The 14,326-nt window shown below is 40.6% G+C and overlaps 1 protein-coding gene across 11 annotated transcripts in view; it reads left to right on the top strand.

Moving 5' to 3' along the window:
• The window catches only part of LOC111861791 (homeotic protein antennapedia), a 1,040,626-nt gene that overhangs the window by 575,730 nt on the left and 450,570 nt on the right, over positions 1-14,326 (top strand). The window lies entirely within an intron of this gene.

Below are 14,326 nucleotides of genomic sequence, written 5' to 3'. Positions count from 1 at the left end.
TCAAGAGCCTCATCGAGCCCACACGTCTAATTTCACGATATTTAAAGATTACATACATCCACCGCCCCCTATCACACACACATGCACACATACACACTGGCCTGTATATAACCTGTACACTTGATTACAATTGGAACATGAATGTTAATGTATTGTAAGGGCACTTCATGTTATCAAAACCACTGGATTTATTAAATTTCGCGTTGGCCTAAATTTTATTTTCAGAAGCTTATTTTATGCCGTTGCACGAATTGTTAGCCCTTCAAATACTGAGCTTCTTCTAAATAATATATAAAAATTCAGTCCATACCTCACAGGAAACATATTATGTTAATGCTGTCCAGGGAAACAGTTGCTGTTTATTGTGAGAACCATATGAACACGAATACACTCATAGGGCAAAATTTTTGTATGTTACAGCGGGTAGACTGGATTTAATGTTTTAGTGACCTCATGGAGTAGAGCTGTTATTGGGAACCTTGGTCTTCTGAATAAAAAACTGTCTTTTAAGGAACCAAAAATTACATTACCGCTACCTTGTTTAAAAAAGCCAGCCGCCGGAACTTGTCCTTAACCATGCTAATCTAATCCACATCGTTAAGCTTTAGTTATTTATGATTATTTTAATATTATCTTCCCATTTAGGCTTACGTTTCCCAAGCGAGTTCTTGCATTGTGTTGTCTTTGCTACAATTGTGTGCAGCATTCTCATCTCTTCCATTAGTACTGCATGTCCTATCCCATTTCATCAGTCTGCCATTCCAAAAATATTTCAAACCTAAATTTCTGTTATTATCTAGTTATTACGTAGGCCTTATATATATACGTTTTATTTGCAATATCGTCTGATCATCGCAATATGTTACTGCATTTGACATTACCTCTCAATAGCCCCATAACATCTTGATCGTCACCGCTTAGGTACACTACCCAACAACATAAAGATGTTGTTTGGGTTGCCTATAATGTAAGGCTTTATCTAATTGGCCTCAGTGAGGTTGGAGCATCGAGTTCCCGAGTTTCCCACCGAGGGCGCGACCGACTGTAAGCCATTTAGCTGACTCTGTGACTCTGCTGCTTTGGGGGGGGGGGATAAAAACAGTTACTTCGTCCAAGAGGAAGTGCAGCCAGGAGCAACCATTCGTGCCAGAAAGTAAACCGGCATGAACTCCGTAGAGACTCAATCATTGGCTCTCGCAAGGGTTACATGCGACCCTACATTTACTTCTCTACTGCAATTTTCTTTGTGCTAAAACCAACCCCTTTTACAATAGACGTGGGCCTACCTTTTAAAACATCATGCACGCCCATTTGGTGCTCATCTCTGAGACATTTGCTTGAGGCTTGAACACAGTGTGTATTATAATTTACAGCGTCGCCGTAATATTTGTTGAAACAATGGGCGCATTTGTTCGGATGTATTAATGCATTAATCATGTTAGCCCTCAACCCTTCACCTAACACCCCCTAACCATCGCTTTATATTTTACAATGTATATCATCATGCCTTTATTCTCATAGTGGGTGTACGGTACAGTAAGTAACAGAATTTGTTAATTAACCCGTGTTTACTTGAACTGACCGCCTCTGTGGTCTAGTGGTCAGAAATCCTAGCTAAAGGTCCAGAGGTCAATTCCCAGCGCTACCAGATATCTCTGGGTCAGGAACGGAGTCCACTCAGCCTCGTGAGGATAATTGAGGAGCTATTTCAAGGAAATAGCGGCTCCGGTCTAGAAAACCGAAATTAACGGCCGTGGGGATTCGTTGCGCTGACCACGTGACACCCTCTATCCGCTAAAAAGTTGGCACTAACTTCGCCGACAAGCGGCGGTCGCTCGGTCGGTATAGTTCGCTTGTGGACTACAGGCCACGGAGTTTGTTTAGTTTACTTGGACTGACAGCCATCGGGACGTGTAATTGTAATTATTGTTTTCTGAGAATTTCATCATCCAGTCTCAACGAATTGTAAGGTGAAAATATAGTATAATATTATAATGGAAGATCATGAACCATTTCAACATAACTGAACATTAGTAATCCAAATGGAGCTCTTAAGGTTCTTAAAGGTTAAAAAATTATGCTACTGTAGCGACATTAACGTGAGAGCATTCATATTTCACGTATTAATTTATGCGTCTAATAATTTATTATCAGTTAACATCATGAAACGACTTAGTTCGCTCGTTCAGATGATAGTTTTTCCTGAAAAACACTGCTGATATAAAATTCTTAATATTCCTGCATCCTACTAAAAGGATAATTTAGGCTTTGAGTAGATGTGTAGGATAGCTTTCTTGAGTTCATCACTACAGCTGTATTAAACTTCAAGACAATTTATTGGATGTTGTCTTAAACTCGTATGTTATCATGACTGCCTTGTTGGTATTGTAGGGACAGACGCTTTATAGTGAGGTCTGCGGTAACTTGAAAATAAATTCGAGTCTCACGAAACTCGCCAANGGACTACAGGCCACGGAGTTTGTTTAGTTTACTTGGACTGACAGCCATCGGGACGTGTAATCGTAATTGTTGTTTTCTGAGAATTTCATCATCCAGTCTCAACGAATTGTAAGGTGAAAATATAGTATAATATTATAATGGAAGATCATGAACCATTTCAACATAACTGAACATTAGTAATCCAAATGGAGCTCTTAAGGTTCTTAAAGGTTAAAAAATTATGCTACTGTAGCGACATTAACGTGAGAGCATTCATATTTCACGTATTAATTTATGCGTCTAATAATTTATTATCAGTTAACATCATGAAACGACTTAGTTCGCTCGTTCAGATGATAGTTTTTCCTGAAAAACACTGCTGATATAAAATTCTTAATATTCCTGCATCCTACTAAAAGGATAATTTAGGCTTTGAGTAGATGTGTAGGATAGCTTTCTTGAGTTCATCACTACAGCTGTATTAAACTTCAAGACAATTTATTGGATGTTGTCTTAAACTCGTATGTTATCATGACTGCCTTGTTGGTATTGTAGGGACAGACGCTTTATAGTGAGGTCTGCGGTAACTTGAAAATAAATTCGAGTCTCACGAAACTCGCCGCCAAATTGGTGTATATGTATAGGCCTCAGTGTTATATTATTAGTATTGTCTCGTGTTGGGTGTATGAACACGCGACAAATAACTTCACGCCGTTTTGGATCTTAGCGAATTTTCGCTCTTACACTTACACAGTTCACAATTTAACAATTACTGCCATCTGCAATATCATAATTACTTCTGCTGCTGTAGCCACTGCCATTCACTCGATGCAATTCGTAACTGCTAGACTTCAACACATACTCCGAATACTGACTTCGGCGGCTGCTACATTTCATCTCATACTGAATACTAATAACTCTCTCTCTAGTAACTGGCTCAATACTCCTCCTGAATAATGTTGCTACTCCTTATTTAGGCTCGGCACGGACAACATAGAGAACACATTTGCTGCTCGGCAACATATATCAGGTAGTGTTGTCAGGTGTTTCTACCTACGCATTGCCTAGCAATAGTCGCTGCACGAACTCGTCTGTTGCGTGACGTCACAGCCTAGCGAGGAAAGGTGTTTACCGAGCGTTGCGTATTGATGGAAGGAATGAGAGTATGTTACGTCATTCGCGGAAACGCAGAGTTCACGTGACCCTTTCTTCCTGTTGCGCCATTCACGTTACATTATTATGATTAGTAGTAATATTAGTATTATATCTATCCGTCTATGGCTTTAAAGTCCTTTGTTGGACCCTAGCCGCCTTTTCATTTTCTTAATCATATACACACTCGGGACGGGGGATCAGCCAGTCGAAAGGTAGCCACCTATACACGGAATAAGACAAACGGAATAAATGCACACAGCCATTCATGCCTCGAGTGGGAATCGAACTCAAGATCCCAACATTCGAGCTAGGGAAAACAGTTCATGACTCAGACCGCTCGGCCACTGTGATGGACAGTTAATGAGTTTGTTTGTAAATAGAAGCATTCATCGTTGTTATTAAAATATATGCTATATGGTATGTTGCTATGATTTTAGAGTGACTGTACAGTGGCGTATTTATTGCTTTGGTCAGAGATAGTAGTAGGGGGACCTCTGCTACATTTACACCTCATGCATTAGCGCAGAACCCCTTTCATCCCCACCAAACTCCTCTTCGCTTTTCGCCCTATCCCACTCTCGTGACTCTGCGAACCATTCCAACCCCTACAACTTCCTTGATTAAATTAAATGCGACCTCGAAGAGTCCTATATACGTAACTACGCTCCTATCACAACTTCCTCTCCTTGCTAAACCCTAGCTACGTACGTAACAAAACCTTACTTTCGTCGCCTGTTTCTGTCGAATTGTATGTTAGGTGTGTGTTGTACTGTCTGTGTTTCCTTGTGCCTGCATGCACGTACGTCAAGGGACTACAGATTTATATCGTGTGGTCAGTTGCGATGTTATCTGCAGCTATTACGAGATGTTTCATTCACTAAAACATGTCCAGTTAATGTCTTACGTTCACTTGCCGGAAGTAAGCCTACCTCCCGCTGTTGTACACAGGATTTATGTTATCTTTCAATCAAAATAAGTGCGTGATGATAGGGGCACTCTTTTGTTATCTCCAGTAAAATGGCTACACTCAACTTAAAAACTATTTTCAAACCTTCGTTGTGAAAAAGCTGACAGAACACAAGTCTGATAATTACAGAACATTTGGCATCTTCTTTATCGATTGTTGAATTTGGACCAGGATTGAATTTAGGGTTGAAGATTGGGAATATTTATTGATTATACAATTCTTCTGTCCTGAAATCGCAGGAACGTCATAACAACGGAATTGCCATTTTGTTTGCAGAATTCGGCACGAAAACAAAGAGTGAATGAACGCGCAAAAATGTTACATTTTTTTTTGAGTTCGAGTCCTCGTAGGGTCAAGAATTTTCTCTTCTCCGCGTCGCCCAGACCGGCTCTGGGGCCCACACAGCCTCCTATCTATTGGGTACTGGGGCTCTTTCCCCGGTGTAAAGCGGCGGGGAGTTGAAACTGACCATTCACCTCCATTTAGTGCCGAGATCAAGAAAGTGTGGATCTATACATCCACATACGCCTTCATGGCGTAGTGCTTAATTAGTTAAGCACAGGGAGAATTTTACCTTATTACAGTTACACGAGTTTAAGATTTAAACAGTCTGATGAACATCATACACGTAACTAATATATTAGGGCTTACGGACAACCTTTAATATGCATGTTTCGATATATACTACACCATCATCAGGGTGAAATATTTTATGTAACATGAGATTATATTACATACTTTAATTTTTGTTATAAAAAGGGGAGAATATTTTATGAATAAAAGTTACCCAGATCCGTAAGTTTCACATGTTGTAGGCCTATCTTACGTATTACTAGAAAATCACTAATGCAAGTTTAATACACTTATTCATTAAGTGTGCGCTAACGAATCTGGTGTCGATTCTCTTAATACTGCACTTTCATGTACCCTATACTCCCTGGATTTGTAACACGTTACATATGAGCCTCGACATAAACGTACTCATTCGCTTGGAAGAATGCGCTTTGCAATAACCACCAAAGTTGTTCACTTACATGTACATGCTCTTAGCCAGAATCGTCATTAATTATGTCTTATTATCACCCAGAGATGATACGGCTAACAAATCCTTTAACTGTGCCGAGAGAGGATATCCATCCCTCATTCGCCAGACTTGAACTGTTTCAATGCGACACAGAGGCGGTGCTCCTGTCTACCGTGTGGGGCACCAGCATATCACAGTCTGACACGGAACAAGTTGCTATAGCGATACTAATTTTCACTTGTATTTCGGAGCTGGTCTGCTAGAATCTCTGCCTGGACCCCTGCTCTTCTGAGAGTTTTCATCTTTTTCCACATCACCCCAGTCAAAAGCCGGGATATTATTTTAATTAGGCCACTGCCGCTTCCTTTCAGATACTTTCCAATTCCTCAGTCATCCCACAGTCCGACGCTAACTAGTCCTGATACTGACAGTGTCGTTTAATAACCAATTAAGGTAAAGATAAAGTTGTCCCTGTGATTAACTAATTAAGCACTACTCCATGAAGACGTATGGGGGAGTGGATGTATTGATCCACATTTTCTTGACCTCGGCACTAGTTGTAGGTGAGTGGTCAGCTTCATGCCCCGGCCGCTTTACCCCCGGGAAAGGGCCCCCGGTACCTATTGGCTAGGAGGTTGGGTGGACCCCAGAGCCAGTCTGGATGATTGGAGAAGTGAAAATTCTTGACCCTATCTGGACTCGAACTCCGACCCCTCGATCTTCCAGCCAGTAGCCAGTCGCTATACCGACTACGCTATCCGGCTCCCTTTAAATTACCAATCTATCGCCTTGAGATTTTACAAACACAATCTTTCAGAAAGTGGTTCTGTGGTTTCTAGCGGCTGATATGTTCTTTCAGTGTTTTTAATGACAATTATCCATTCTTACCCCCCCCTGCTGATAACATTTATCGTGTACTGATTTTATTTTCTACTTATAACTATTCCGAAGCCAAGCGGTTCAGCCTATCTTTTTGCAGCGAATCTGAGTAGAAACCATTCCTCTCTTTCCCTGACGAAGGAAACTGATCCAATTTCCGAGTTTATAAACGCTCAGGACATTGAAAAATGTCCAGAATTATAGGCTAAAGTACTAGACGAAAGTCAGAAAATCTTACCTCATATCAAGAAAAGTATGCCACCTGTAACACAATAAACTGTAGCTGCAGGGTATAGATGCAATCACTGTGTCATCTCCGCTCGACTAAGAATGCCACACCTTGCAATGTCTGTCGTTTACTGCAAGAAACAAGTGAAAATTTCTGGCGGTTTTAAAAATAACCGTTCTCAGTCTTCGGATAAAAGGGACCGCAAAGAGAAAGTTTTCTTATTTTTGCGTAAACGTTTTCTCTAGATCTGAGACCTGTCTGACACTTTGCGGTTTGTGGTGGGAAAGAAAGACCCAAAACATGATAGGTTACGTTCCAGCTGGTTTACTGTAATGTCTTGCAGTATTCGAAACGTGTTTGAATGAGGAGGTGGCTGTTGGAATGAAATTACCCTAAATGGTTGGCTTGTAAAGAATTTGTTGAACATAAATACCTGCTCTAGCTCGTTCGCTCGCAGATTTCTTGTCTTCTACCCTGAAGATGGAGGCAATACGTTCCTCCGAAACGTCGGTTAACACAATTTCTACACGGCGCCACATCCCAGAAGACGGCTTTCTTCATAGTAACCGCCGTTAAAACCCCAAATCTTACATAAATAATACTTACCTACATTAATACTTCAGTAGACCATCTGGCTAGTAATGCTATATAAATACCGGTATTATAATCGCATTTTGCTGAAACATATCGCGGCTCCTTCTCTCTTCTCCGTTTTGCGGCTTGTTTCATGTAGTTATTGTGTTCCTTTTCAAACCAATTCCTCGTCCTTGGAAACTTCGAAATATCCATTATCGTTTGATTTTTAATATATCTATTTGTCTATGATGCTAGAGTCCTTGTGGACCTTGGCAGCTTTTTCATTTTCTTGATCTATGCAGTCAGTAGGACTCCTAGGAAGGGGGATCAGCCCGTCGCAAGGCCGCTACCTACCCACAGAACAACATAAACACAGAATAAATGCACACACAGACATCCATGACATCAGTGGGATTCGAACCAACGATCCCAGTGTTTGAGCAGGCGAAGAGATTTCTTGCCTTAACCCGCTCGTCCACTGTAATCGGCCAGCCAGCCATTCTCAGACTGTATCTGAAGTGTCGAATGAGATGACGAGTAGAGAGAATTGAATTGGGGAAGATGTGTGAAGAACGCCATCTTGTCGTAACTTAAGCTACTATCCCGGTTCGTTCCTGAAGGGCTGAGGAAAATATGAACCTCAGGGTAACCCCTCTCCGGGCTCGAATCTGGACCGTCAGTCACAAACCTTAACGTGATTCTCATTCTATTTTGACGTTCGCCGGGCGGGAGGCACAGGTCTGTATGCAGCATGACCAGGCTCATTAGTTGCATCAGCTGTCAAATCAGGGCTTCTAATGCTTTGTTTGTATTTCATATAATGACTTTTTTCATTATCTCAGGCTTTAGCATGGAAGGACTCCATGATAATGAAAAATGAACTGGAAGTTATTAGGAAGGAACCGGTCGTGACCTAATTTATGGCATTATCCCGTCATTTGGCTGGAGAGAGTGAAGGAAACCACGGATAATTCAGTACAGTCAATGCCTCAACCGACATTTTAACCAAGCAACAAACTAAAACGAGACAAAAGCGTTATCATTTGAGCCAACTTTCTCGGTAAAACAGAAGGTACATTAGAGGAGTAATTATCGTGTGAAACAGGTGATGAAATAAACACATTAGACCCTTTAGATGTGATTGAAGAAACCCATACATATTGTGACATGACGCCTAAAATTCGGAATAGTTCACTGATAGGCAACGGCTCGCTAAACACATCCCCGCGTAAGCGAACGCGCACAACAATAGAAGAGCACTGTTTTCTGTGGTCATCGCCTCGATTCTTGCTACCCAATAGTGCGGTAAACACATCTCTGCAGCAATGAATCAATATACAACAGAGGAAACTGTGTTTTCTGTGTTTTCTGATAATATTGAAATTAGTTTTTCACAAATAGAATGGGAAGGCTTGGACTGGATTCATCAGGTTTAGGATGGAAACCAATGGCGGACTCTTTTGAACGCGGTAATGAAACTTCGGGTTCAGTAAAATTCGGGGAATTCCTTGAGTGCCGTAGTAAGTGTTAGCTTCTGAACAAGGGATCAGCTCCAAGAGATTAGTCTGTTAGCTCACACAGCTTCCCAATAGCTTAACCTCACGTGATCTATCCGACGCGTGCCTGCTTGCACATATTTCATTCTCATTGCAGCCTGAAAGTTGGTGTGGACCTTCCCTAGGAAGCGTTAGGAAGAGATACCGACATGTTTTGGAATTCTTGAAATCGTTGGAACATATTTGCTATTGCAGAAAGAGCCATAGTCTTGTGTAGAGGACAATTAGGTTTGTTGCAGTGACAAGGATCGTAAACGTTTCTTCTCATTCTGACTCTCAAGAATATTGTCCTTTTACGTAACCTGTCTTTGTTACGGAATAAGGCGCCTTTAGAATTCAAGAGATGTTCACGTCTTGTGTGAACTGCTTTTGTATTGTTACAAATTCTCTTGTCCAGCTTAGTTGAGGATAATTTAAAATTTCAGTTTCTTTGTTGAAGTAAAAATTGTTATACATAAAGGACACTGTAAACTTTCTATTTGATTGCACTTAAGATTTTAGTTCTACGTTGACCACTCTACAGACAAAGAACACGTAAAGTAAGATATCTGGCAAATAGACGGACTGCAAGATATATGGATAGTAGAATCAAGGGAGATAGGAGGAGGTCCTGTAGCATGCGTGGGGCACATTAGAAATATATCAAAATTTGGTTTAATAATCTAACGGGAAGAAATAATTTCTAAGGTACGGATATGACAATCACATTAAAATGAATATTGAAGGAAACATGGCGATAATGCGCACGGCATGAATCTTACTTAGATTAGGGCAGTTAGCGACTATTTATGGCCATGGTTATGAACATTCGAGTTCTTAGATGGCTAGGGACTTCTTGGCTAGCTGAGCGACCGTCGGCTTCACAAAACTGTTTCTCTTCCATGGAATTAATTGCTGCGTGAGCCTGCAATGTAGGTCTTGTGTAAAAGTAGTGTGTTTGTTATGTTGACAGGATCTAGTATTGTACATGACCCCCTCTTGGATGAAGGAATGCAGAGATCTGGTTGATCTTTGTCTATCTGAAATGTATTTGAGAATACGTCATGTCTTGAGACAATCTTAAGGAAGAAAATTCCTCTATCTTGAAAGAGATCTCTAATGTGGAGAATCTAGTTTCGTAGTATGAGGGAAGGGAGACTGGTAATAAGAGTAAAGCCGTGTAATTCTGGAAGCCTACATCTTGAAGATCCTTTGCTTGGCATTCTTGCCTTCAAAGTCTCGCGGTAAAGTAGTGTGCCGAGGCACATCGATTGAAAACCACTATCATAAGTTTATGGAGACAAATTCCATACTTTTCTTCTAAATTGCTTATTAGGTAAATTTGAAATCAACTACAAAATTACACGGAATATTTGTAATTTTTTCAACGAAATTCGGCTTGTATTTTAAGAGGGGAAAATCATTAGCACATATTTGGAAAAAGAAAATGGTGTAGCCGGCAGCACGTTACCAACTTGCGAGCCACACATGGCTCACGTAGAACCAGTTGTCTATTCGTAGTGTAGAAGATTCCTGCAGAGGAGAGACCTTGTGTCTGACTTACAGTTTCAGAACACACAGCATGCGGGTCCGCTTTTTGGTCAAAAATCCTATTGGCCCATTGCATGATTGCCTCCTTGGACAAATAGCAGTTATTTGACTGGTCAATAAATTAACACTTTTCATGAAACCCGAAAGTTCAGATATGTCCTCATTAAATATAGCCACTGGGCCGAACCCAACAACGATGAGCCAGTTCAACCCAGTCCATACTCTCATAACCCACTTCTTTAATGTCATTTTAAATATTAGACTCCCATCTATGCATACTGTCTTCTGAATATTCTGTTCCATTTAGGTATTCCGAATAAAATTTTATTTTAATTTTTCCTCTCCCCATGCGTGCTGCATATCTCGCCTATAACATCGTCTTCCTTGAGTGTATTACCCTAAAACAATTTATTTTGCCGGTCACAGTAGCCAAGCGGTCTAAGGCATGTACTGTCTTCGCTCGCTTGGAAACTGGGATCGTGGGTTCGAATCCCACTCAGGGCATGGATGTTAATTTGTGGGTATGCGTTTTTCTGTGTTTTTGTACAGGTAGAGGCCTTGAGACGAGCTGATCACCCACCGAAGGAGTCCTACCGAATGTGTAAAATCTCGAAAAACCGAAGTGAACGGAGAAGTTCATGGAGGTAGGCCTAGGCCCACTGGGGCTGTAGTGCCAAGGAAAAAAAGAAAAATATGGTTAATTTAAAGGGGCTACAAGTGTTTCAAACTACGTAGGGTTGACTGGAAAGATCATTAGCGAATAATGACTTATTGACGTAGTCTTGAGGAGGGACAGAGGCAATCCAAGCAATATATCAGGACAACCTGTGTACGGACGTAGATATTCACCAGGATCGCTCGAATGTGAAGTAGGCGCGCCGTTCACTGGACCGTGACGTGTATGTGAGGTACACCTAGGCCTACAGCCCCCATGTGATACATACTCGTATGTACTGTGCGAACTATATATGTACGTATGTGGTAAAAGTTTTCTAAAAAGTAGGGCTTGATTTTCTGTTTTCCCGAAAATTCTGGCCCCTCATCCTCTATATAATCATCTCCTTAGTGCTTCTGTGTATGCCCATTTTCCTCCCCCTGAGTCCTGGCCTCATTTTCTGTTTGTAGCACCGCCTCGACCGTCTGTCCTTCTCTTCGCTTGTCATTCTGGTCCATTTAAGTTGTAGCCTCAGAGCAGACGAGTTTCAGAGAATTTAAGTAACTGCAACAAACTTCCCTAACGAACTACATATGTGATTGTGTCTTGGCAACACATGCAGTGTTGAAAGTGACACGAAAAAATAATCTTGAGAGAGACGCTAGCGAGGAAATACAAGATATAAGATATTAATCAAATTACGCAAATTAGCGTGTAAAGACAGAAAATACCTTAAATAAAAATTGACAGCTTTTAATTTTTAACAAATTTTCTCCTTACTATCAGATTTTATATGGTTATAGTGAACTGTGTTAGTCGGATTCTCAACATATCAGCCCCCCTCACCTCACCCTCCCTCCACATGCCGTTATTTCTGCTTCACTCCTGAAACATCGGTCTGTCCTCCACTGATCGTACTTCTACACTGTAACTATGAAGGTACAGAATGTCTACCAGTTCTGATTTGTACCACAAATTTTTTATACTAACAGTAATTAGAATTAAATACTAAAATTCAGCAATTGTTTACGGTTGTAAAGCACCAGTTCGAAGAATGGAATATATGATACTACTGATAAACAAAAGTAAAAATTTCAAATAAATATGTAAAAAATTATAGTCAGGAAAGAAAAAATTTCATCTGTTTGCCCTTTAGAACCAAATATGATCGGAGTTCAAATCTGTAACTTTATGGCTTGCCTTCGTTAGTACATACTGTACATATAGAAAACATATAGGTCCAAAACTATCGGTGTAATGTGTAACTCAGAGTTCTAGTTTATTGTCCCGTGTATTAGTGAGTGAAAACTTGTCCGGCTTGGTAATTGGATTTATTAACCACCTACAAGTCTTAACTACAAATAATTATTACACTTTTGCTGATTTACACAATTTGCAGTCACTCCACGATAATCTTCTCTATTTCCATTAGTCTTCACTCTCTGTTTCCTGGCAACGGATTTATAACACAGGAACTGCAAAAGTCTCACTAAATCACATACTCCCAATATCGATGTACTACAACACATGTAACGTCACACACTAAGTCATCTAGTTCTGGCCGCGCCATAGCTCAAGCGGTTAGTCGCTGGCTTCCCACCGCGGCGACCCGGGTTCTATCCCGCGTCTGGTCAAGTGGGATTTGTGGTGGACAAATTGGCCCTGGGGCAGATTTTCTCCGAGTACTTCGGTTTCCCCTGCCAATCTTCATTCCACCAATTGCTTCACAATCACCCCCACCTATCATCTGGGGCTGGTACAATAGGCCAGAAGTGGCCGCAGTACAAGGGACTTAGTCCCACCCCACTAGCAATAAAGAAAAGTCATCTAATTCTTCTTCTGGCCACAGTGCTGTTCCCTTAGAACTTGGGAACTCAAGTGAAGGGAATTGCCATTCCTGTATTCTCTTATATCCTCTCGGCACGGACCACGCACAGAAAACACAGCCTCTCTATTGTTGTATGGTGCAGACCACACGGAGAACACGTGTCACGTGTCAGGCTGCGAGTTCAGTGGTCCGTTACCAGAACTGGACGTGGCGCGGTTTACATAAAGAACACAGCCTCTTCTATTGTTGCATGTTGGACCGCGTTTACAGAGCTGTTGCCTGGCAACGCGTTGATCAAATCCGTTACATTATTATGTTTCCTTGATTTTTTTTTATGTTCCCCATTCAGTGCCACACTTCTACATTCGTGACTCCAATCAGAATCAAACTATTTCGGACATCCAATGAGCTATATAGATTTATATTTATCCTTCGACGACGAGTGAAAATGCACGTCGTATCCCACAACACAGAAACCATATCAACCTAACAATCGCAAGAACAAAAATAACGGGAATCCATTTTATCAAGCTTCAGCAGAAAGTGAATATGCACTCTGATTTAAAGATAGGCTGCATAAGAAGTTTCGTGATAACATCTCTTTCTTTTGACAAGACCTAAACAAATTAAACGTAGATTTTTTCTGGAGGTAGCTAAAAACAAAAAGAGACGTTAACATCTTTTCACTGTAGGAAATAATACATTGTGTCATTTTCTATATAATCATTATTAAGAAGAATATCGTTAAGATTTATCGAAGTGTATATAGACACATTAACGAGGAATTCGTCTTGAACTATTAATTCTACGTTCATTATAAAATTCCGACAAGGGTTCGATTCCCATGAGGAATAACATATTTCTGTTCTCCATATCGTCCAGACCGGCACTGAGGCTTACCCAACCTCCTATCCAGTAGGTACCGGGGCTCTATCCCCTGAGTTGAAGCGCCGAGGGCTTGAAGCTTACCGCTCATTTCCATCTGTTGCGGAGATCAAAATGGTGGAGCTATATTTTTACTCCCACGTGTGTCTTCATTGATTAGCTCCCCATTATATATTTAAGTACAGGATTATCTTCATATTTTTTACCTTACCTTTGTAAAATTGTAAGGTGTATTCGGCTTGGAACATAAACAAAATGAATAACTTTTACCAAATCTGTATTATGCTTATACTCGTAATCTTAGTACTTTGGTCTAATATTTGTCTGTGACCTCTACGTTATAATAGTCATTAGATCAAAATATATTGTGGAATTAAATTTATTTTTATATAGCTATAAAATTTTTGAGTCTGTATGCGGATATCCTTATAGCGGTGACATAAAGAGGATATAACTTGAAATATTCCTCGTTCAGTAACTGTTTTGCAGTTACCAGGAATTCCATAATAGGACCTTTTTTGGGGTGGGGGCGACTGATCAAAATCGTCTTTTTTTTATTACAATTTAAAACGATACTAAAAAGTATGTATTCTTGCAGGATTG

The sequence above is a fragment of the Cryptotermes secundus genome, unplaced genomic scaffold (genome assembly GCF_002891405.2).
Source record: "Cryptotermes secundus unplaced genomic scaffold, Csec_1.0 scaffold180, whole genome shotgun sequence".
NCBI classification, from domain to species: Eukaryota; Metazoa; Arthropoda; class Insecta; order Blattodea; family Kalotermitidae; genus Cryptotermes; species Cryptotermes secundus.
The sequence above is the reverse complement of the archived record's forward strand: the minus strand, read 5'-3'. Positions and strand labels throughout refer to the sequence as shown.